The sequence below is a fragment of the Lonchura striata genome, chromosome 1, assembly GCF_050655825.1.
Source record: "Lonchura striata isolate lonStrDom1 chromosome 1, ASM5065582v1, whole genome shotgun sequence".
NCBI classification, from domain to species: Eukaryota; Metazoa; Chordata; class Aves; order Passeriformes; family Estrildidae; genus Lonchura; species Lonchura striata.
In genome coordinates, this window is record NC_140703.1 from 71967656 (window position 1) to 71994009 (window position 26354).

The following is a 26354-nucleotide window of genomic DNA, read 5'->3' on the forward strand; positions in this document are numbered from 1 at the left end:
GATACAGACTCAATGACTCAATAAACCAGAAATCTGTTCTGAAGGCACAAGGAAGAAAGCTGATGGTCAATCCTAAATAAATATAGTTGACAGGCAAGATTTAGGGTAATAAAAGTCTGTGCCACAGGTGTAAAGGGTCAGCACTGTCCAATCTTCCATCCCTGCAGAAAATGAAGAACTGAGCTCCACCAGGGGTGCAGTAGCCCCTAGTTAGCCCTGGAGAGTATCATGGTTGCTTTAGAGTTGCTCCTCTGAGTTTTTCAAATATCCCAGAGGTAAATCTCACATAGCTGTGTGTCATGCAAAGTCCATATCATTTAGATTCCTAGAATCCCAAAGAAAGACCACAGCTGCCTATTCTGTCTAATGCCTAAGGGGAACTCTCCAGGGTCTCAAAAACTACTGTAAGTGTATTAAGTCTGCCTGGAGAAATCAAACTTCATTAACTATATATATATATATTGCCTTGAGAAAAACAACTTTTCCTACAGACAAATGTGCACTTAGTATGTTGGTTGTTTTTAGAATATCTGATTTGACAATGCTGGATTTAGTTTTTTTTTCTTCTCCAAGACTTTGACAGTTCACTGTCAGCTTTGATGTCTGCATCCCATAACCATAATATTTCTCAATAAAAGTCAGGTAATTTCAGAGATAAAGATTCACTGAAGGGACAGAGAAGATTCACTCAAGAGACAGAGTTTAGCAGCAAAGATAGTGGTCCTTCAGAGATGCTTACATCAGGCTATCTAACTCTTTCTCCTTGACTTCTGTGCCATGGGTTTGTGTTTTTCACAGATGGCCAGACTGCACTTGCTCTTTGCAGTGGTGTACAGGGAGGTTTCCCTTCTACACCTATATAATCTCAGTTCTAGTCAAGTAGGCATCCTTGGAATAACAGTCCCAATCTCTTGGTATGTTTTTCATCAAGCAGTTTGCATAACACATTTTCCCATCCCATTTTTTCTATTGTGCCTCTTATTGTGGACCTACAGGACTATAAACCTCCTCAGAGGATTTGCTGAATATACTGTGCTAACTGTGAGGCTCACATAATTGTCTCTGGTTTCCCACTGCTGAATCCATGCATTTGTAGCTCCACTGCAGCCTCTCCTATTCTCTGCTCCTGTATGCAGGATGCAGACCATCTGTGGTCCAGCAACCTGCTTCCTCAAGAGGCAGTGAGCAGCAGAGAAGCTGCTGAGCTCTGCCACACTAAGGGATCTGCCCCTGAGGGAAGTGCCATGGGCTGAGCCCAGTTAATGGGCTGCAGCTTAAAGACACAATCCACAGGCTCCAGGCTGCTCTGTGACTATCCTCCCATGCTCCCACCTTCACTTTGGCAGGGAGCTAATACTTTCTTAGGCCATAATTTTTTTTTTCTATTCACTTGAGAAACTTGAAAAGACAAACCACATTGGTGAGGCTCAGCAAGAGTAAGATACAAGTTTTACATTTTGTTTTCACTTGTAATTATAGTAATTACATAGTCCATGTCACATTCAGTCTCAGAGGCAGTTCAGAAGATGGGAACTGCAGAGCTATCTACGTTTGAAATATTCCTGCATGTGTAATAAGCTATTTTCTGAAACAAAATGCCAACCATATTGCTACCCATGCTTGCTACAAAAAGGCAAGCTTTTTGCAGGATGCTAATCTCTCATCCTGCACAGCTTGTTCTGAGGAGGACTAGGACACAGGGGTGCAAAGCTCTCATTATTGTCTATTACCTAATGCTAAGCATGCAAGGGGGGAATGTGCTCCTCTGTAATCAAGACCAGATGAAAAGCTGTCTGACCTGTGGATGTCTGTAAAAACAGTTTGTTCTCATTCCACAACATACCTTGCAGGCAGTTGTAATGATTTGCCCAGAAGTCTGCTGCTGCACTGTGTATAATAAGGTAGCTTCACTCAATTTGGAATTAGACACATAGAATATCATCCCCCCTGAGCAGAGGCAAAATCTTTGTTACTTTTTATATCTGAGCCAGTATGTCTATCCAAAATATCTTTAATTTATTACTAAATTTAAGTAATCTTTAATTCAGAGTAAGAAACCAGCTCTCCATATGTTACCTTTCTATAATCCCTATAGGACTTTGATGTATTGTTTCTCTGTAGCCACATTCCCTCTGGAAATGTGGGATGTAATCAAAACTATTTTAAGGAGAAGAAGAAGAAGGTATATTTATGTTTTCTCATATATCTTCACATCTAACAGATGCTGCAGTTCCAGACTGAAGCAGTGTCTAAGAGCCAGTGAAGTTCTGGAGTGTGACAAATAGCTGTGGTACATTATCATTAGGTGTCAATATTAAGTTGCATCATGATTTGCCAGTAGATGTGAGGAATGGAAGTATGGAAGTATTTTTGTCTCTTGGCTATTAGGAAGAGGACGTGTGTGGTTTGTATCTATCCTAGCCCTGGAAGGGCTGTTCCTCATATGAATGCTTTCTGCTTGGTCTACTCAACTGGGGTTCTCGGTCCCCTCTGGCAGCTCCCAGTTCACTTCTGGGACAGCTTGTTCTGCCTGAGATGTTGCAGGTGCTCCCCAAAATTTGTGGCTCCAGGGGCTGACAATAAGACAGACTGTAATACAGAGGGTGCCTTCACTCTTTCCTCAGAATTTCCTACATCAATGGGAGTAATAAGACTGTAAAATCTAAAACAATCTACAAAGAACTGGATAATTAAAATAACTCAGTGTTATGGGATGGGCTGGCTCAAGCCACAGCAGTCTGAGCAACGGCTCCAGGGCAAAGGAAAAGACAAAGCAGTGCCTTTCAGTCCTTCCCCTAAATCTTTTTCTGATTGTTGCTAGATTTTGTATGGGTTTCTTGGAGTGTTTGCTGGAGGTGACACAAGATGAGTGTCATGTCCCTGGGGTGCAGGCTTGCAGTGTGCAATGGCTGTTTGCACTTCTGCAGATGAGGTGAAATGTGAGCAGTGGGTCCCTGCAGAAAGATGTCCTCTCATCAGTGACAGGCCAGTGACCATATCAGAATTTCCTCTCAGTGTCACTGAGCTTAGATCGGGCCTTTCCAAGCCTGGCTGCCACTCTGAGGCAGGCAGGGGTGTATTTGAGCTGCCACTACTGGTATTATCTTTGCTTTCTAAGATAAATAATTTGATTTTGTGGCAGTTAAATCTGATACTTCTCCCAAGTGCTAAATTCAATCATTGTTTATTGCTGTTGCTTATTATTTGTGAAAATCTGGCTTTGTGTCCAGCATTTTGATGAATTCTGACTCCTGTCTTTATTGATTTTATAAGAAATATGACAAAATGGAAAGCAATTTTTTTGTTAGTGAGGATTAAAAGATGATGTGAAGCAAAGATGAAAGGACTGTTATCACTCACCGTTTCCATTTATAACATGAACTGTTTGTCTTCATCCCATGTATAATGGGATACCAAAGAACCATTAGTAACTATTATGCAGGAAGATGCTATAGTGGCACATTTGCTTCAACTCTATTAACTTCTCTTGGATGAGAAAATGATACGTAAATTGCCAATGAAGCAGTCATTAACTATCTACACTTATGTTACTAATTCTAAAGTTAGTTTCTGCCTAGCTCCAGACTCTGGAGAAGGCTGCAAGGCAACTGTGGATTTTGATTCTGATCTCCCAGGTGATTTCCAGCTCAAAGCCTTCTCCTGCATCAATCATGGTCTTTCAGCATGTCATCATCTAGATGCAGGTTTTTCACCTTTAATCTCTTACAGCATAATTAGGCAGGCCTGGATTTATCAGAAATGCCAAAGAGTTGTTAATCCTTGCTCACCCTGCCCTCTGCCCTCTTCTGACTGCCATCCCAGTCAGGACTGAGGGCACAAGTGACACTCAGGCAGGAATGGGTGTGATCTGAGAGTTCATGAAGAAGCCCAAAGCCTTCCTCATGTCCAAGGCAGTTTTGAACAGTTCTTCTACCTCCAGGACCATAGTACAAAATCAGAGACCCAAAGACAAGTGAGGTGTTTCTCCTGACCCTATGGCCAGAGTGGCTCAGTGTGTTGTGGTTTGGAATTCTGCTAAATTGCAAAGGAAAACTGGGATTCAGCTAACAGAGTTCCTGTTATGTCCGGGTCTCAAACGTACTTCATCCCTTTCATAGCATCTACAGATTCAGGGCTGCATCTGACACTTCCTATTGACCTGGCTGCTTTCCTTTGTCTTCAGTAGATTTTTAGGTTCTGCCTCATTACACATTAAAAGATCTATATCCTCCTTTCACTGACCCAGGCTTGACCTCATTTGTCCAGGGGCTTTGCCCTCTTCCAGCATCTGGGGAAGGAAACCTGCATTTGGGAATTGATGTCTCCTTCTGGCTGAGGAGGCACTGGTGTTTGTGCCTGTCTGAGGCAAGTCTTGTTTTTCTTCCCTATTACTTTCTCTCCAGCTTAGTTGACTGTGTGTTCCTGAAGACTTTGAGGATGCTTTTTGTATAGAGGTGACTATATGCATGCATAAGGAAGAGAAAGAGGGCAAACACAGCTGTCCTCTGAGGCCCAAGTACTCCCTGGCTCACTGTGCAAATAGTGCCTGCAGCACTGATGGAGGCAGGGGGAAGAAGTGTAACTTCTGCTCCCTGCAAGTGTCCCACCATCCACCTGCAACACTGCAGAGGGAACACACTAAGGAAAACAAGAAGCAGATTAGGATAGATAGTAGGAACAAAGTTTCAGTGTGCTTTTCCTGTTACTTCCTAGGGAACTGCTGCTGAAGTTCAGTTTCCAGAAATGTAGCTGCGATTGTAAAAGTACATCCCAATGTGCATCACTGTTTTTCTGTCATTTGTTGGTGTACATAACCAGAACTGAAACACACATCTATACACTGATGTAAAATAGTGGGAATGAGTCTTATATGACCCTTATAGGAGGATGAAGTCTTATATGAAATTATTTACAAAAGGAAATTACTCCATGACTGTCCTTTCTTTGAGCTGTTTTATTCTTTGACCAACTACATTGCCCTGTGAGTAAGGGTAGGTTAAGAAAAAGCACATTTCAAGAACAGGTTACTCTTGCCTGAGGTCTGTGCATGGGTCTGAAAGGTAGGCATTGTCAGAAATCCTTCATCCCACAGAAAAGCCTAAAGGACCAGTGCAGCTCAGAAGACTGGAGTTTGTACAAACAGGAAGGATGTTAGCTGGCGAACTCTGCACCTTTTTATTTTCTAGGTATAAGCAAATGCTATGTTTTATGAAATCAGCAAATATTAGCATGAAATTCAGGGTATTTTTGTCCAAAGTAATAAAGTATTATTTTGAAATGGGTCATTCATCCTAGTTCAAAAGAAGCAGAAATATTTTTATTTAAATTTTTTTTTTATTGTAGTTGTTAAATTAGAACCCATGGAGTTTCAGAGGGTGAAAATTTGAACTGTCCTGTTTAAAGTATCAGAGGAATCTTAAGCATATTTAATATATAATATATATAATAGATCTGCTTGATTTTATCTGAGTAATCCTCCTCCTACTTGGATGGCTATGGCTATTTGTTTACTTAAAACTAAAAGTCAATTCTCTGGGGAAGCCATTGTTATAATCACACTTTGGGTGGTTTGACTAGTGCAGTCACTTCTCTGAGTGTAAATTCTTGTCCCCACTGGTAAACATACCAGGGTATGCCAAGAAAGCCAAAGTAAATGGCACTAAGTTTAAGGTTTTAAAAAATTTTCTTTCAAAAATGATGATGTTCTCCTTCTGACAGTAACATGCTTTTCTATAAAACCACTGTTTTATAGAGAAAGTCATGTTTGTAGGAGGCTGAAGTCTTGTGTCAAGTGACATTTGGCTGCTGGTTGTAGCACCAGTGTGATTATGATCCAACAGCTGCTGTATTTGACTCACTGACAGCTGAACGTGTGGCCCAATGTGACCAACTGTAGGAGCTATGACTGCTACTTAGCAAAACAGGGTGCAAATGTCACTGGGGCCCTGCAGCTCAGAGAACTATCCCAGCAAAAATCTGGAGTGAGCTTTGTGAAGGCTAGGCTGAGCTGTGTTTTTGTGAGCAGGGATAAGCAGTGTCAGCCACTCACAGAGGGACAGAAGATAAAGCCCTGATGGGATGTGCTCCACAGATCACAGTGGCTTTGCTGACCTTAAGGAGCTACAGAGGGTTAATTTCCAGAGGACCAGAAGGCCAGCAACAGTATCTTCACACTGGTGATGTTACCAAACTCTGCAGGGGTCAACCCCTCTACTAAACTTTTATGATCTGTAAGTGGTTCTGCTTCACCTTCCTTAATAGACTATAACATTTCTACAGCACTTGTCAACAAGTAATCAAGTACCTCCACATAGGACTAAATGTCTTCTAAATAACACAGTCCATCTAATTTGATTTTGGACTTGCTGAATACACTCACACAGTGGTATGTCAGTAAAGGTTCAAATGGTAAGTACAACACACATGGTGTGTCACCCATGTCAGAGTAAACACATTTCTGTTCTGAACAAGGAGCCACTTTGTTCCCCATACCTGCTCCTGCCCTCAAGTGCCAGCAGATGAGTTGTGGCCCTATTCTGGGCTATCTGGTCACAGATGTTGCCTTGCATTTCTAGGCCTGAGGAGCAGACAACTTGGGAAGACAGTTTCTCACCTTCAACTAACATCTGGGGCTGGAAAAGAAAATATGGTTATAACTCCATAATAGCCATCAGTGAACAAGATTATGTTCAGAATAATATTATCCTAGCAATTAAAAAAAAAAACCCAAAACAAACAAACAAACAAACAAAACAAACCAAACAAACAAACAAAACAAATCAAAACAAACAAAAAAAACCCCAAAAAAACCAGAAACCCAAAAAACCAAAATTTATCCTGATTTTCTTGGCATCCTGGCAGTGTAGTGGTTGCACTGGAGGGTGGCTATACCCTGCTCTTGTAGTGAAGTCTTCCTGCAGTTCTGAGGTTCAAAGATTTCTCTGGGTAGACTAAACAACTCTTCCCCTTTGGTCCCAATAGGCTTCTAACCATCTGGGCTGCAGATCAGCAGCTGTGCAAGAAGCTCTGTGTTTCTTGCCCTGGTGAACAGATAAGAGTAAAGGTCGATAAATTCAGATTCAGATGAAGCAAGGAAGAGTAAATTCCAAGGACTCCCTACTCTGTGCCATAGCTTCAGCTGCCAGACATTTGAACTCACAGGCCGTGAGCAAGAGATGGCATGTTAAATATGACAGGTGGCCAAGTTTATTTAATATGTTGGCTTTTCCACTGCTCTTAGGATTGTTATCAGAACACTTAATTTAGTTACATGGAGCAACATGCAAAAACACTGGCAAACATAAAAGAAAAAGCTGCTTCCAGGTAGCTTCCAAATTATCTATTAGTCCCTTTGCATTGCTGGAAATCTAATAAGGCACTGATTATATATAGGAGTGATTAGTTATAAATTATGCTCAGCTTCAGTTTTTACATACATATTGCTCAAAAAGCTTTGGGGCAGGAAATACAAAGTCATCTTGTCAGGACCTCAGCGCAGATACCACAAGGTCTTTTGAGCCAGCTCCTGAAAGGCTTTCTGCATATTCCCACATGGGAGTTGGGAATGGGCCAACTCTCTATGCTTGGGAGTCACTTTCCTCAGTCATTCTTTCGGGATGGGACCACTGTTGCAAGCAGATGTGTTAATCAGCCCTCCAGTATGAGATAGTCCAGCTAACTGGAAATCAAAGTATGGCAGATCATGTGGCAAGTCCTGGGAAGCAGATCATGTGGCAAGTCCTGGGAAGCATGACAGTAGCCACCAGCTGAAGTCCACAGGAGCTACAGGTTCTGCAAGGGTTTGCTGTCTTGACTGGTATTCCCAGGGCCCTGAGAAGCTAGGCTTATCCATCTGCTTTACCAATGAGTGAGATTTCTTTGTAGAAGAGACAACATATTTAAGGAGACTTAAATGGACAAATTAGATATGCTTCCCACAGCCACACACTACCCTTTCTTCCTGCCTAGAGCATGGAAGTGGACGATGGTCAGCTCTTTGTTCTCACATTGGCTTGAAGCTGTATATAACCAGGCTGGGAAAACAGCAGATCTCCAGGAGCACCTCAGACTACAGTATCCTCTGCAGACACAGGCACGATTTGCTTCCTTCACTGGAACTCTGACTTTAAGAACCTTTGTGCCCTGCCCTGCCTTCTGGCTCTTGGTTAGGTTGATTTTGGGCAAAAGTGAAATCCAGCTTCTTCACCCATTCTTCCAGTCACTTCTCTTCACCATGTATATTTGCTGCTTGCCTTGTTGCCAGCTCTGGCACTGCTCCAACGACAGAATAAGAATAAGCCAATTCAACTCACAAGAATAGCAGAGAATTAAGTCAGGACAAGTAAACAGGGAGAAGGAAGAATGTGGAAATGGGGATGGAGGGAAAGATAAATTGGTGAGGATTGCAAAAGCCTTCTTTCTGTGGCAGCCAGACTTTAACTTCATTCAATGGTCAGAGGTTACTGGTGGAGTTGGTATCACAGCTTGAGCTACATCCAGATATATTACCCATTTAAAAAACAATATTCCAATATTGATTGATTGATTGATTGATTGATGCTATGTCACAAGAAGGTTGTTCTTGGGAAAGCACACAGTTTCGGGTCCTGCCTCTCTGAGCACTTCTCATCCAGAAGAGGAAATCCAAAACTGTCAGTCAAGGCAGGATGCAGGTCTTTCAACTTGCTGTGTCAGCTGAGCGAGAGATTTGAACACTAATATTGGGAGACCTTTGAAAGGACTTTCCTTTTTAGAAGTCAAACTACCTCTTCAAAATATCACGCCTTCCTGTAAGCAGATATTTAAAAAGTAATTTGAAATCACTCCTGCAAGTGTTCAGCCCTGTTTGAAACATGACCAGTACAGCAACCTGCGCAGCACAAAAGCTAGCAGTGAGGAGGCAGAATGTCACCCTACAAGTATTTGCTACAAAATATAATACAAAAAGAATTGACATTCCCCAAATCCTTCTGAAGAAAAGCCAGGGATGACTGCACCAGCCTGCTATGGTATGCTGGCACTGAGGCTGGCATTTGACACTCCCTTAATTTCCTTCCTCCGCTGTGCAGTTCTATTTCATTAGCAGACAAGTGCCAGAGGGAGGGGGGAGATGATGTCAGCATCTGTACCTGGGCTGGAGTGGAGCTGGTGTAGGCTTGCAATCAAAGCAGTCAAGAATCACCAAGGTAACTGGGTAAATTGGAAGGTATGAACTGAAATGAATGTAACTAGGCCCGATGGAGAGTAATTAATCTTCCACTGGTTTTCCTGATTTTTCTCCTACTGTCCTCTGGCAGTGTATCCAGATACAAGTATTGCATCATCTAAATGCATGCCTTGGTGATTCAAAGCTCCCAGGTCCCTGAAGGGCAAAGGAGCTGCACAGCAGCTTTAAACAAATGAACACGTTCCTGAGACTTGTTCCTGTCTATGTCAAGAAAGAGCTTTTCCTTGAGAGGAGATGAAAGGTCTCTAGCATTGTACAAACCATCCATCTGTCCTCACCATGACTTGTAAAGTATGTGCTGGGACAGATCTCAGGCTCCGCTAGGAAATAGCAATAACAGCTATTGGTCAGGGGAGGCTGCAGCTGACCCATGTTAAGATTTTATTGTACACTGATCCCTTCTTCCCCTACTTTCCCATCACAATGCACTCCAGCCTAAGCACAGTCCTGGTTCCTGACTGCATGTTCTGAATGCTCTGTCACTCCTGTGTGAGCTGGTTCATCACATAGGCTATAAAAAACAGGGAAAATAAAAGAAGTGTTTTCTGTCAGTTAAGTGAGCTGAACTGGTTCATCCAATTGTCAGAGGAACAGTGGAGTTGGCATGAGGTGGGGGCAAAGACAACTGTTCAGGAGGGAGAGAGGAGACCTGTTTCAATGGTAATAAGGCATTTACTAAAGCATGCACCTAGTGAAACCTTACCCTCTGATGCAGTAATATAATTGCTCATTTCATCATTCCCTGGCACAGTTCTGTGAAAATGATCTGTACTAGCCTCAGGGATTTTCACAGGACATTTTTCTTTTCCAGATCATTTTGGGACTGAGGGGATACAAAAGGTGCCACCCTGTTGGCAAATCTGAGGAGGCAGTAATCTTCATGGAAGTGTGAGAGGGATAAAGAAATAACCTCTTAACCCTGCTAATCTGTGGCCTGGACACCATCTCTAGCTGTATCCTAAGGGTACAGTCAGGCAGTATATCTGAACTAGGCTAAAAGATAACTGCTGCCAAAAAGTGCCAGGCAGCCCCTCTTCCCTTTCCACTTGGGTGCATTCCTGCTGTTTCCCTTGGAGCAGGTTTAGCTTTTTGAAGAGTGGACCACAAACCTTGTTTGTTTTCTGCATGTTTTTATTCTGGGGTTTGCCTTTTCAGTTTGCCCCAGTATTTTGTGGCTTTTTTGTGAGTTGTGTCTTGCTGGACTGAGTAGGACCCAAAAACTCTATGGTCGGAGCACCTAGGAGGTCAATCCTAAAATGGGAGAGTTCTCAGCCCCAGCTCTGACAATCTGCTAATCCCTCCAGACACTAGGATAAATGCTGAAAGGATATTTGAGACTTCCACTGCTGGACATAAATCAGTATCACATTCTATAGGAGAGTTCAAGAATGCCTATAGAAAGTTTATGATTTGCATTAAGGGCTTTGTGGGTTCCTGTACTTTCCTTGTATTGTTTTGTTCCCTATGGCTAAGGCAGTACCCAAACTTCCCACCCCACCGTGCACCCCCCAGCAAATAGGTCTTAGGTACACATTGCAATGTAAATAGATGCCGAATAAGGGGCCAGAATAATTAAGCTTTAAAATTCTAGCCGAAAATCCATTGTCACACAAAAAGAACCATACAGATAAGAAAGAGGTAATGAGAACAGCCTTTTACTGTCTGCATTTAACCATAAATGCTGGCCAGAATTCAGGAAGGATTAGGTGTTTCTACAGGAACCAGAGCATTTGCAAACATAGCACTAAGCAGCTGCTAATGCCTCTGGGCCAGAGCCCATTTCTTGAGTTCATTCACTCCTTTGCTTTCTGAAACACCGTTACTTAAAGGCCGTAGGACTTTTCTGCCATTTCGTCAGTGCAGAGGTTTGTCTTCAATAGCGGGTCTAGTGAACGTGCTTGTGCAACTTTCTGTTATTTTATGAAATCCTGTGGATGATGTTGTCAAATTCCTACAATTCTTAGTTATCTATGTGCGGTAAGATAATCTAATTATTATATAATTTTAAAGTAAACAGTGCAAGCTGGTTATTTTCACATTTTAGTTAGAAGTTCCCAGAAAAACAAAGCTAAACAGATTTAGCACAAATGATATTGAAAAATAATGTAGAACATACATTAGACTTCACACCCCACCCTTACCCCCAATTAGTAGCTTATTTCATGGATCTGGGCTCAATTTACAAAAAGAAGAGTGACATTAGTACTTACAGTTTTGCTAACATTGGAATATTTGTTTGGTGTGCACAATGCACAGAAATAAATCAGTTTAACTTCTTGTATATTCTATTGTTTCTTGCTAGATGATGATACATTATTCCAAGTTGAGTTTTTGTGTTAGTGAAAACTCTTGTGACAATACTACACATAACAACTCTGATTTTCTATACCCAGTGGTTTACAATCTGTAGGACAAGGAGCGTTATCCCATTTGACTCTGAGAGCTCAGGCACAAACTAGCTTAGATGGAAATTTAATACTACAAACAACCTAGAGCGACTGGGGGCTGCTGTTGTGCTGTCCCACTGCACTGCCCAGCCATCTGCCTGGACTGTATCCAGCAGTTGCACAACTGTAGCCAGGTCAGCTTAAAAAGCTGATGATATGGAAAACGATGGCCTTTGGGTGCATTGCTTTTCAACTGGATTAGCCTGCTGAAACGGCTGCCTCAGTTGCCTCAGTACAGTTGCAGTGCCAGGCGAACACAGACTGGGGCAAGGGATGCAAGGAAAAGATGAGGGTGACACTCACCTTGAGCCTTGTAGCTCATGGTCACCAGATGCTCAGGTGCAGTGTCAGACTGAGCTCAACAGCAAGACCAAAGAAGATCTGGACAGAAGTGTAGCTCCCTCACACCAGCTTGGAGCCAACAGAACTACAAACACTTCCAGTAGTTCCATGGGTTTCACTGAATCATCCTTGGAGCCAGAATACAGGACTAGTAGCCCACCCTTTTAGACCTTTACCAAACCTTTTCTACTGAAAATATTTTGTCTTCATATGCACGGTGAAATGGACACCAAAGCCAGAAATTTACAACAGAGCTTTACAAACTTCATAATAACTTCCAGTCTCTTAAAACATATAAAACATGTAAAATAGCACCTATATAGTTGGTATGGTGTCGGTATATGAGCTGGTGGTAATCTGAGAAATACGTACTGGTGCTGGGACTATATTTCAGAATCTATCCTTAAAAAGTGTAATGAAACGTCATCAAAGGCTATGACTTCCAAAGCTGTGAATGCACATTTAAGCTTCTCCTTTCTTTCTCTCTTCTCTTTTCTCATTTAAATGACAGCTCTGGAAATGATTCTCAGCTAGAGCCCAGTAAAAAGATGTGGATTAAGAATTTACCTGATTTTTTTTTGTTTCGTTTTGTTTATGTTTTGTTTGTTTTGTTTTGTTTTTTGCAGAGGAAGGGGGAAGAAGAGAATTAGAATGATGTGTTGAGGGGAAGGTTATGGTCAATCGTAATGAATTTCAAGGCTGAAGGAAAATGCTTGTTCTCATTTTATGTGCTCTGCTGCTTCCAAGCTTAAGCACACATTTAACCCTGATCAGAGAGAAAGTTGTCTTTAGGAAATAATACACAATTAGACCCTGAAAGATATTTGTAAATCAGGTAGTTTTTAAGGCAACATTGAGTTACAACACTGAAACAACAACACTTGCTTGTAAGACTCTTTTCAACTCGAGATACCAAGGTTCAGGTTTTGTTATTTTACCCCCCACCCCCATCCTTTTGCAACTGGGGTCAAAAAAGCCCTGCAGGGTAGCATGGTTTGCACAAGCCTGCCAGGCTGCTCCCATAGCCTAAATTACCAGTAAAAGGGCTAGAAATCTGTATGCAGGTCTGTGTAGGGGGGCAGCAGTTTGGATGAGGGGATGCATTAAAACCCATTAAACCCCACGTGATCCCTCCAGCACAATTCTCTTTTATCTTTCTTCTCTCCACTGCCCGGAGACTAAAGAGCTCATCTCCATAGGGCTCATCTCCATAGAACTGGGAAAGCAAAGTCTTCCACAGGCTTTACTTGTTTCTGACCCTCTGCTCTTTCTCACAGTATCTGTTGTAGATTTACAAAATTAGTTGGGAACTTTTAAAATGTTTTAACCATCTTTAGAGAAATCAGATAAATATATATTAATACGTTAGAGGGAAAATACAAAACATTTTATGACCTCCTGAAAAGTTCCTAATATTTCACTCCACTTAGAAATGGGCTGTTTATCTGAATAATGATTTTCCCCTCCCTTTTACTTCAAAGACTTCTGGAAGTCCTTAATATCTGCTATAATGAAGCAACCCTTTGATTTGGGTGGAAAATCTAGTGTATAAACGTCCAGTCTCTTTATTTCTTCTTTGGACAAATACAACAGCACAAACAAGCACGCTGCACGCTGGATAAATATTTTGCATAATGAATTGTTTTATGCAGAGGGCTTCTGAAGGGGTCAAAAACTTAAATGTGGTTACTATGTCAACAAACGGCGGGATTTAGGCTTTTTTCTCAAGGACTTACGTCTGCAGAAGACTGGGGGGATAATTTATGGAGCGTGTTGTGCTGACACCCTCCCAGCTGTTCCTCCCCCCGAGCGGAGCAGGCCGGGGAAAGGCTCCGGGGGCAGCGGTGCCTTCGGGGACCCCGGGCGCTCGGAGGGCTGGGAATCGTCACGGAGGGAAGCCCGGCTGCTGGCAGGGGCGGTCCGGGGAGGGCGGGAGCGCCCCTGCTTTTCTTCGCGCTGAGCGGAGATCCTTACGTGGTGTTTGGGAAAGCTTTGTGCATGCAAGCCTCTGCTGCGCTTTCTGAGGAGTCGGCAGAGCGGCAAGGCAGGTATTTTCTCTCACGAGTTAGTTTCCTTTCGTGCTCTTTCTCCGCTCCTTCGCCAAGTTACGAGCGCCCACCAGCATCCCGCTCCTCCGAGCGTGGCCGCCGCTGCCGTGTCCTGGGGGCTCTGGGGACACCAGGCGGGAGCGGGGCTGTGCGGGCTGCCCGGCACATCCCTCGGAGCTGCCGTGTCCCGGGGGCTCTGGGGACACCAGGCGGGAGCGGGGCTGTGCGGGCTGCCCGGCACACCCCTCGGAGCTGCCGTGTCCCGGGGGCTCTGGGGACACCAGGGGGGAGCGGGGCTGTGCGGGCTGCCCGGCACATCCCTCGGAGCTGCCGTGTCCCGGGGGCTCTGGGGACACCAGGCGGGAGCGGGGCTGTGCGGGCTGCCCGGCGCGCCCCTCCCGGGAGAGCCTCGCCGCAGCCGCGGGGCTGTGCGGCTCTGGGGTCCCCTGGGACTGCGGCCCGCGCAGAAGTCTGAAACGTAATCCACGCTCGAGTGATGCCATCCCCAGTTTGGGGGTTATTTGGGTTATTTGGGGGTCGTGAGCGCTTATGTTTTTCGTTACTGCATGCGTCAGGTCTTGTATGTGCATGTGGAATTCCTGTTCATGTCTCATCTCTCATTATTATTGGAAATTAGTTAGGATGGCTGAGGAATAGTATAAGTTGCTGAGGGGGATTTAAGTGTTGTGTGGGACATGAGGAGATGTGCTGGAAGCCGCACATGTGTAGCTGGAGTTTTTTGTGCAGATGCTCCACGTCCTTCTCCTGTAGAGCTGCCCATGGCTCATACCTCCTTTTCCAGCACAGATCTCTGGCAATTCCCCCACCTTATCCTTATGTATCACAGCTAATCTCATTTGCGACAGTTAGCTCACAGGATTTTGAAATTCATCACACAAGCACATTTTTTACTGTGAAAGTGAAGCCAGTGTGTAGCATTTTCTACTTTCTTTACACCCACAACTCAGAGTCTTAAGAATCTTCTGCCTCCTCAACTCCCTGAAACAGAAAATGGGGCCTCATGTATCAGACCAAGAACAACCATCTCAGTGCTCCTGTAGGAAAAGAACAGCTGTGTGGAAAGATCAATAAACACCACCAGTTGCTTCAAAAGTCGTAAAATGGAAAGACTACACAAAATAAAACGTGTGGCAGGAGACTGGCTCCAGACACTGCAGGAGAACTCCTGGGAAATGTAGTAATTAGTGGGAAGTCTCAGACTTGTTTTCTTTCAGTGGTTCCATGCATAAAAATATTTGGTTTAGGAGATGAAATCACAGTGGCAGGAAGAAATACCTATGTGAAATGAAAGCTTGTTTATGCTTAACACTTTGGAGAAATGGCTCATGATGGTTTATGTCAGTGAAAATAAAACACAGTGCTGCCAAGGCCACAGATCTCAGGTGGGCTGTGTATGTGCTGGCTGGTCCTGCGAGCTGAAAGTGTCTGGGGCTGCTTTGGTTTTTTTCACTCTTTAAAAAAAAAAAAAGTGATAACCTGTTTCAGTGAAGTTTTCTTTTTTATACCTGCCTTTTCACATTACTGTAACTCTTTATTACTGTAGCTCTTCATTCTTTTGTTTAATCTGCATATTTCCCTAAGTTTTTCTTCATTGCCGAGAGAGGAATCATTTGGGAAGGCCCAGCTTGCTGTCTCTCTTGCCTCTCCAGGTCACCACTTGGAGGCCCCATTGTCATCTTCACAGATCTCTCCTCCTGACCCTTTGCTCTCCTCAGCCACTCAGGATGTGATGGTCCTTCCTCATTGCTTTCACATCTCCTCCAGCCTGGTCCACTTTTTCTCTCCTACCTGGATCCTGGTGCTGCTTTCATGCTCGCATTGGCCAGCCTGTGCCACCTCCTTCTAGCTCTGTCACCACTTTGGGGACTGTTGTTTTCCCCAAGCCTTATCCGAGACCACTCTGTCACAACTACTTTCCTAAGGAATGCCACAGGTTCCACAACAGTGTTCCTGTAAAGGAGAAAGAGCTGCCTGAGGTTCTAGATTTTCTGCCAGGCACGGTGTGCAGAATTAATGCAGTACTCTGAGTATATTTACTCCATTCAAGTGGCTGTAGATGTACCCAGTGATTCCTCTGCCTGTACAGAGCTTAACAGGAGTAGGGTTGCTTTTCTTTTCTTCCCCTTCACATTTCCTCTTGAAGATTTTTGACAGCTGTGTGCCCCTGAGCCTGGGCCTTGAGGTGTGACTGGGAGACAAATTACATTTTCCAAATGGTTATAAAGCTAAATCCTAAAGTTAAAATAATTGGTGTTGTGTAGGGGTCTGAATACATGTGAAAACTTAACAGTAGAATAATGTAGTAACTTAAAGCTCTTCAACTCACATTGTAGGGATTTGCAAGGGGTTTGGAAGGAGTGGGTAAGACCCTACATTCCCCCCAGATGCAGTGCTTGCTCCATGCTGTGTGCCAGGGCAGTCGGCCCCTCCTGCCATTTCCTTCCCCAGCTGTTTCCTGCCCCTAATCATCATATGGAAGCCTGCAGTCCAGCAAAGATGTACACCAATGTGTACATCTATGTCACTACAACAGTATTAGTAGCAGAGTAAGCCTGGCTGATTCTACTGTAATGGCCAGTGGTCTGCTTTGAGTCTCACTTCTGCAACCTTTTGCTCTTATAGAATCTCATCCAAAGCTCTCTGAATTCCCATTCACCTTGGCGGCCTTCCACTCTGCCTCACTGCAGCTAATATCATAGATAAGAGCTCCAGGATCGAGTTCTTTGATTCCACCTGAAATTAGTATAAAGTTCTTCAAAGATAAACCCTGAGAATCCTTTCATCCAGATGGCCAATAAAAATATTAAACAGGACTGGCCCCAATAGTGAGCTCTTGGAAACACGGCTGTTGACCAGATGGATGTACATTCACCATCACACTCTGGCCTCAGAGCTTTCACCCACTAAACAGTGCACCTGTCCATGCCATGAACAGCCAGTTTCTCTAGGAGAATGATGTGGTAGACACAAAATTGTGATAGACCACACTGTGTGGTGTGGACACTTGTCACGCTCTGAACTAAAGTCCTTGTTGGAGATACAGGAATCCTGGGAAACTCTAGGAAAGCCATGTGTTTCTGCCTGTGGACAGGGATTTTGTCTTATAGACATGATGGCTCGACATGTGGGGCTATGCCCCACATCCCATGTGCAGGATGTGCACATGCATGACAGCAGTATGCCTGAGGGTCTCATTGGCTCACTGCAGCCTCTGGTGGGCTCAGTCATGGGTTATGTAAAAATCCTTGGCAAGTGGTCTAATTCCTCCTTTGCTAATAAGACTACATTTCTGGATGGAAGAAGGTACAGTTTAAGCAGGTAAGGCTCATAAGGGAATGTAAAATGAAGTTTGTTTTTCCTTGCCCTCTTCTTTCATGTCTTTAGGTGAAAAAAAATTTATGGGCATAATTCCTGAAGGCATGGAGCACCACCTAGATGCACTTCTCAGGGAAATTAAGATTCATTGTAGATGTTATAAATACTTTACAAAGGCTTTTTCCTTTTTGTTGATTAGTACAATCAGCAAGCAAATCTCAAATGAATAACAATCAAATATGCTGAAGTTGTGAGGGCTAATTGGTACTTGCTGCTTTTCTTCCAGTTTGCAGTGTCAATTCTGATAGTGGCATTACATGTCATCTGTTCTTGAAGGGGCTATAAATCTTCCCAGAAAATCACATATTTAGTTACAATTTTTTGTTTTTCCTCTCATAGAACACTAACATGCTGTCCCATGAGGTTTGAAAAGAACATTGTCTCTTTACTGTATTTGTTTCAGTCCCTGTTTCTCCTGAAGTTTTTGTCTTCTAAATATAACTGTCCTTTAGATTCCAATACACAAGGAACAGAGTGGTTTTCCAGTCCTTGATGCCTCTGTCTGTGCATATTCTGTTTTCAGAGTCCTAGAAATATGTAAGCAGAACTAATTTCCAAGAATTTATGAAGCAGCTCTGATAAACTAAGGCTGTTACTAATAAAAATCTTGGTGCCTCTTAATTAGTTGCATGAACATTTTTTGCATGCAATATTTAAAGGGAAGGAGATAAAGGGAGATGATTTATGATAATTTGAACCTTTTAATGTGACTGTATTAGAAATATTTGCAGTTTGTGATGCTTGAAGAATTATTATGAGCAAATGAAGATGCAGTATTCTTGTCTATTCCCTGCCCAAATGATAATTCCAAATACTGGATTATTTTTTTAAGAATATAGTAGCCATATAAAAGTAGATCAGCAGATAGGTGATCCAGAAGTTTTACATTTCATGACATAGTGTCACTGTAGTCAACACAATAGCAAGTATGAAAGACATAAGTATTTATGGGAAAATCTAGGAGCTGGACACCATAATGCTTTTCCTGCCTGCTGTGATATAGGAGATTGCCATACCTGTATGTGTCCCAGCTGAGGGGAAAAGGTCAAGGGCTGCAAGAACAACTTGAATAAGGCCATGGAGGGTTTTAATTAGAAGATTTTAACAAGCTTCCCAACCAGATGAGAACTACATCTGTGGCTGAGCTCCTGCAGCAGTGTAGAGCAGCAGCAGCAGCAGCAATCCTCATATTCTTTGTGAAGCATGGATGGACAGCTTTGGAATGGCAGTTGTGTAATGAATTTAGTAGGGGGGTGGCTCAAGACTCTTTTCTGCAACTGTCAAAAGTAAACCCATCTTCAAGGAAATCAGTGGATATTTTGTACTGCTGGGGCAACAGACAGATCATTTGCTCATGGAAAGACCTTTAGTTCTATGAGCCAATCTATTCAAAGACTAGCCAAGACAATGTAAATCCCCACCATGTAAGATTAGCAACTCAAATTGCACAGCCTAACCATTGAAATGTTATTTTAAGACTTTCTGGTCTGTTTTAGACTTAAGCAAATTATCAGACACAACTGACCAATTAGTAAAGTGAAGCAAAAAGAAGAATCACACAAGTTTGAATCTGCTGATTAAGAGATTTTATTTCTAGTTGTTACAGGTTTACCACTCTATGTACAGATTTAGAGGCTGGCACCACTTATTAAAAGAAAATATTCTTTTTTCCTATATGAAATTGTTCTTCCCTAGCATATTGTAGAATTATGAAATGCTGAAACAAGCATGTTGTCAGGGAGTGAACCTGGCTCATGTCATAGTCTTACACTGTATTAATCTAAGAATGCTCTGATGGATTACTATATGCACACAAGGACAAACACACACATAAGATCTTCATGACAAAACACCAGTACCAGACGTGGTAGGTAGGTAATGAGAACATGAAAAGTGTTAAGTTATATTGGTTGTAAGTCTTCCTTTTGACCTTCCTGGAGGAGTTTAAATAACTCCTATGTGTTAAACCCTATGTGCTAGAGGAGAGGTCTGACTTTGGATCTCAGGGCTTTAAGAGTGCCCATTTGAATGGCTCTGTGCTGGGTAAGAGAGACTGGGCAAGTTTGCAGCTGCATTTGTATGCTTTGCCTATTAATTTTGGGGGAAAAAGCAAGTCAAATTGATTTTTTGGTCCATCAGCTGAGCCATACTGACCTTCTGTAAAAGAATCCATGAGGAAAAAACCCAAATAGTTTTTGCCCTCCCCTTAAAAACAAGAATTACAAAGAATTAATTATTTCTATAAGGTTTATTTCTCTATAAAATCATGTTACTCTGCAATAGATGTGTTTTCTGTCACTTATTCCTGGTCTGTAGCTCCATACTGAACAGACCTGTTAAACTTCAAGACAGGGAGAAGGGGTCATTGTTGATCAGGGAACAACAGTCCTGCATCCCTGTAGAGGCAAAGGGCTGCTTAATTACAGGCTCAGTGAGTGATCTCTTTGGGCCTCAGTGGTGCTTGCCCTAACTGCCACATTCATAAGGACCATCACATCACTTTTTCCTTTTCCTGGTTCCAAACTGATCCCTGAAATTGCCTAATCTTTTACTGTGTGCAGCTACCACTCCTCTCTACTGTTGTCAACTTCTTTATGGTACATGATTCCTCTTCACTTGGAACAGAGCTCCCCACATCTCAGCTGATCTTGCCTTCAGATTTGACTGTAAAATCTTATGAAGTTCAGATTCAGACTAAAGACAGTTAATTTCCCAGGCAAACCTCCTCCTTTACAAATAAAAGCATCACATTTTCTGTTCTGTAGTCACATGGTTATCAGTCTGTATTTAACCATCCTTGCTAATGCACATAAAATGTTTTATTTTGGTTAGTGTTCTGTTCTGGGAGAGAGATAGTCCTTTGTATTTTTTGGTCTTTAGAGAATTTGATTTTGCTGTTGTTCTCAAAGTATTATCATTGTATGTAGGTATGCTGTTCTGGAGAAGTTGTTTCACTTGTATTAGCTGGATTATTTTAAACAGAAGGAAAATTATTTATTTATGGGTCTGAACTCCTCAATTCTTATTAGTCAAATGAAATGGTGATTCAATAGGAACACAAAACATGGCTTACTTTTGCTACCTGAAGTGTCATTACTTGAAGCCATGACAACAGACTATAATACACATTATTATGATAAGAAGAGTTAATTGTCACATAGTTTTAATCGAGCTCCAAGTGCAGTGCAAATTTCAGCAGCCATCTGTTGAACAGACAGAGTCTCCTAAACGTCTATGTACCTATACTGTTGGCACAGAGTGCCCAGTTAAAAAAGAAAGTACCTATATCATTAAGAAGAATTATGTGTCTGAGGAATTACATCATTTAACATTCTTCTGTCTCTTTCCCTTCTTTGTCTTCCTGGAGGGCAAATGGAAGAGAAGAAGAATGTTATGCCTCTTACTAATGAAAAGCCCCAAAAGTATTTTCAAAATCCATCTCTGTTCTAAGATGGGTCTCTGTTCAGGATACTTAAATCTTGAAACAATCCATTTTCTCAGTACTGCTCTCACCACATGTTCCATAGCAACCTTTGATTTGAATTTGAATAAATTTTATGCATGTTTTATGAGAATATTTTGAGTCTTAAATAGGTTGACCATACATGGAGACAACAGTAATGAAGAGCTTGGTTTGATTAGTTCTTTGATCTAACAATTCCATTGAGCCTGAGGTTTGGTAGGAGAGCTGAGGGGTACTCAGCACACAAGAACAGCAGAGAAAGGCTGGTATCTACTGTGTCAGCAGCTCATTTTTCCTGGGTCCAACCAGGAGCAAATTCAATCCCTGCTAATAAAACTTCCTCCAAGCTGTGTGTTGGCTTGGAGCAGGCGGAGGTGAGAGAGATTAACACTTGGACAGTATCACTTAAATCTGAGATGTTTGTCTCTGTGTCACATCTGTCCTCTCTACCTGAGTCAAGTGGAAAGTGCTTGACCTGCAGCTACAGTGCAGTCTGTGGGATCATTGTTTGGCTTCAAGGCAAGGCTCATTGATGTCACCTGGTGTTTTTGTTATACAGCCAGAAAGCCATATTTGGTATTTCTGTATTTTTTTGCCTATTTTTATTTTGTGTTATGGAAATGCTTTTTGGTCTCTGTAAACACACTGGATTTGGTTAATTTCATTAAATAAATTCAAGAGCAGTTCAACTACACTGTAGCCTGGCTTTCCAGCACAGGGTTTACCTTAAATACGCTCCTGGCTACCACCACTGCTGTTGGGAGGCTAACTTCCCACTGCACAGGTAGCATCAAGTAAGAACTAATTGGTGTGGAAGAACCAGCTGTCTTATTTAAAGCCAACTCATGTCTTTCATTCACCCAAACCATTCCATTGGATTCACCCACTGAACTCCAGCTAAAAGTGACTTTGACTTATTTACTAGGCCCTGTCAGCTGCACCCTGTTAGCTTTAATAAGTAATTGATCATTTATCTTGGTCACATTTATAATTTCTTTTCTGATTAAATTAAGGAGTAGATATTTTCACAAATTAATCATCCCAGTAATTTCTATTTTATTTGTATTCTATACAAATTGTGCTATAATTTAGCACTCTAGATTAAATTTGCCAGCACCACTTACGTATTCTGAAAGTGTTCTCTTTCATATGGCTTCCGTTTCCTGGGATGAGAAAATAAAGGAGGCTTTCATGCACATGTGGCAATAGAAAGTAAGAGTCTGTTGTAATGTTCAAAGTTCAGATGTTCAGTAACTCACCCAGGTATCCTCTTGAGGCAGCAGTGCAGAAGCTGCTCAGCTTAGTCCACATTTTGTCAGTTGTTTCCTTCTTTCTAAGGAAGGAAACTTGTCTACAAAAGAAGATTAATTTTTACCATGTTTAACATTGCTATGATGAGGAGTGTACTTCCTTATTCTCTTGCATTTTTAACTAGGTCCTAATTATGGTAATTTCATATTTTACTTCCACATGGAAGAACTGCAGCTAAGAGCTTCAAATAAACCCAGTATCTGTCCCTGTATTAACACAATGGCAGAGACTGAATTACAACCAGAATGCTCTTTCTAAGAAACAGATAATGCTGCCTCTGGGCAAAATGTGTGAGTAAAATGTTTCAGTCAGTTAACAGACTAAACAAAATGGATTTAAATAATAATGATAATGATAAGGAAGAGGAGGAGAAAGAGGAGGAAGTTATGCTGAGTTACACCAACTAAAAATAATCAATGCATGATTTAAAAAGGAAAATCCTGTACAGAAGTCTTGTTTAAAATAAGTTTCTGAATGATACCATCAGTTTGAGATTTGAGCTACTAATGGGAAGAGTTTGGCTGTTTATGGTACTACAAAATTAATGTTTGAAAGCTGGCTTTTATAGATTACTGGGTTTCTGCAAAGTTCTCTCGTGGAACTTGGAATTCACTCAGAGCCAAAACAGTTTTCTTTTGTTTTCATCACTTGTCCTTGATTAAGACAAGGGTCAGCATTTTTAAGTACAATGATTTGGAACTGTTTGAAGTAAGCTATTGACTTGTTCCAGTGTGTTAATCAGGACCTTGTCATTAAAAGTAACCTCCCAACAATGAACTTGGCACACTGCATGGTTTGTTGCTGTTTTGTTTAAACATTTTTATGTTGCTGATGGAACAGCTTAGCTATCCAGGAAGAATATAGCTAAGTTTGCTAAATACTTCACTGTCACACACTTGTGGAACACACTGGAGAAAAGGTTAACATGGAATTTATACTTCCTGGTGCACTGACTGCTGAGAGAGAACAAGTGAAATTTGAGGAACTGGTGGCAGTCATCAGTAGGGCTTTGACTTTTCAACTTGTCAGAAAATGGAATTAAATGTGTTACTTTAAAACCTGAATGACAGCATAAAATACAAGAAGCATGCAGAGAAGCTAGAAAATAAAAGATTGAGAACATCATGCTTCTGGTGAATTAATTATTTATTTATCATTTATGTATTACAGTCACTGAGATTTTAAAAAACAGGAATCCCCTCCTAATGGTACAAGAAGCAAGTATGACCAGCATTTAAATATTTAGGCAATGGTCCAGAAACCTAACTTGCATATCTGCCTATATGTTTTCTTACCAGCTGTGCTCGCTTTTCTCATTTTCACCTGGCTATCCATCCTTCCTGTTTGTTCAACACTCATATTTGGGAGGCCACAGGCATGCAGCTTTCAGCACTCTGGCACAACTAGGTTTTCAAGTAGATGTGGCATCATCTGAGCAAGAGATTAAAATCAAACCAAAAGGCATATATTTCACTTGGAGTACCATTTAACTATGGGAAATAATTATGGGAAATTCAGTAAAATATGAAGATACAGAATCCAAAGAATTAATGCAAACAGAGAGGAAGCAGAAAAATTTGTGGAAAACTGCCTCAAGAGGACTAGAAAAAAGTGTATTCTGAATGTAGCCTGTGATTTAGGAAGACTCTAAATTGTAGACTCTTAGAAAATGGGGGAGTAAAAATATAGGGAAATTGTTCTATGTTCATCTTGTTTCTTGTTCCTCCTCAAGCCACTTGGATAGTTAGATGGCCTTTTGTCCAATTTAATTCAGCAGGTCCTTCCTAACAATTTTCTCTTGAGAACAAGATTCAGAAATATGGCTAAGGATTTTGTCCTGCATATTTCACTATTTATTTCCAGTGTACTTTTTTTCTTTTAGTTTTAAATATTGACATCTTATCTGCTATGTTTCACAATAGATACATTTCTTGTATTTTATTCTATCAGCTTCATTTTATCTTCACTATAAGAAACTGTCTTATTTATCCTGTTAATACTGTATTTGCATATAATGTACTTGTAATGTACTTCCCCATGAAACAGAGTCTTATGATTGAAGAACACATGTTAGCAGGTTTTGCTTTTATAGATGTAATCTACTGTGCCTTTTCTGCGTGAAGGCATGAAAAAGTGAATAAGGAAGAGAGAAAATTGTAGGACTGTTGTAAAGAAATCAAAGTTCTAGGGTGGAGGAAAGTGGTGGTTTTTGTGCATTGACATTAGCAGCATCAAAACAGTCTACAAAGAAAATTCCTGTGCTGAGAACTAAATTAGTACATAATTTTACCTTAGCAGCAGCAAGGGAATGTTGAGGCTTGGGCTGAGCAATTAATCTTCTCAGAGGCTTTAAAAATTGTTAAAAACAAACCAGGATCACTTAAAACATCTTGGTGGCTGTTAATCTGTTCCCCTCTGAATCTAGTGTCCAGGCCTAATTGCCTTGTATGACCTGGTGATGAATTGGTCTTATGAATAGTGCTGTGCCTGGATTACTTTGCAGTTGCTAACCTAAATATTTGCAGGGGGAATTGCCCTTCTTTCAGAGCCTGCTTTGTATTGGATTGTGTAGGGTTGTTAAGACTGAGAAGCTTTAACTTAATTGATACAGCAATATGCAGACATGCCTACTTTTGTCTCCCTTTCTTTTTTTTTTTTTTTTTTCAATTCATTTTGTTGCTGTTTTGCTGTGTTCTGACTATAGTAGAAGATTCAGCATGACGTGTTGGTAGGTGAACTGTGTATTCCATGTTTCCACATTTTTCAATTGAGCTATGAGATAGCAAAAAGTAGTGGAATAAAGGCTTGAAAGACAACTCTTGTACTTCTGGAGCATATACAGCATGGAAAAGGTATGTTGTTTTGTTAATATGTCCAAACACATACGAAAATATTGTTTGAAAATATTACTGTGTGTTTAGTGTCCAAGCCTTCTTAAGACTTCTTAGCTTTGGTTGAGACTGCTAGTACTGGTTGTAAAATGCAATAGTAGCTTCCAGAGAGGAAATGGTCCTCTGTAAATGTAACATATTTCCAACCAGGAGCAATCAAAGACAGAAATTCTGCAGCTGCATGAATATTACCAGATGTTAAACCATCTCATGATGGAAATCCTGGTTGTCAGGGGCAACTTAAACCATTCCCATATTCACCAGAGAGACAACACTGCAGGGCACAAGCAATCTGGGAGGTTTCTGGGGTGCATTGAGGATAACTTCCTAACCCTGGCAACTGAGGGCCCAGTAAGAAACAGCACTTTGCTGGACCTCCCTGAGCTTACAAACAAGAATACATGGCTGAGTGTGTGAAGGCTGGGAGCAGCTTTGGCTGCAGTGACCCATAGTGACAGAGTACAAGATTCTTAGATGAGGAAACAGGACAAATAGCAGGATCACAGCCATGGGCTTCGAGACAGTAGGCTTTGGCTGCTTCAGGAATATCCTTGGAAGATTTCTGTGGTATAACATCTTGGAATGAAGATAGGTAGTTGACTTGCAAGAATCACCTCTTGAAAGCTCCAGTCCTACAGCAGGAAATCAAGCAAGGATGGCAGGGGAAGCCTACATGGGTGAATAAGGAGCTCCTGATAACTTAAACCTCAAATGGAAGAATACAAGAGTGTAGTGGGCTTACATGGCAGGGTTTGTTTTGGTCTTTGGGGTTTACAGGGTGGCCTTTGTGAATAGGAATGAGGAGCTGGGAAAGTATGGGTTAATCAGCCTCTGCTCAGTCCCCAGGAAGGAGGTGGATCAGATCTTCCTGGAAGCCATTTGCAAACATATGAAGGACAAGAAAATGATTTGGAGTAGTCATGTGGATTTGCAAAAGGGAAATTGTGCCTGGTCAAGCTGACAGCCTCCCAACAGAAAAATGACCAACTCCAAGGACAAGGGGAGAGCAATGGCTCTTAGCAAACTTTTGACACTGTTTCTGGTAACATGCTTCCAGGCAAACTGATGAAGCCTGTACTAGGCAAGTGGATAGTCAGGGGATGTAAAGTGAACCACTGGGTTCTAAGATGTGTGATCAATGGCATGAAGTCCATCTGGAAGCCAGGCACTAGTGCTGTACCTCAGACACCTCTGCTGTGGGCCAGTACTGGTTAACATCTCCATTCTTGA

The 26354-nt window shown here is 41.8% G+C and overlaps 1 protein-coding gene across 4 annotated transcripts in view; it reads left to right on the forward strand.

Moving 5' to 3' along the window:
* Positions 1-26354, forward strand: part of SPATA13 (spermatogenesis associated 13) — a 146160-nt gene that overhangs the window by 59324 nt on the left and 60482 nt on the right. The window contains exon 1 of one of the 4 annotated variants that reach the window (XM_021530640.3): positions 13832-14063. The exons of 2 other annotated variants lie outside the window; for them this stretch is intronic. The gene's annotated coding sequence lies outside the window, so the exon portion shown is untranslated. Of the gene's footprint in view, positions 1-13831; positions 14064-26354 lie in introns of those variants that run through there. One more of the 4 variants, XM_021530637.4, reaches the window with a different exon arrangement.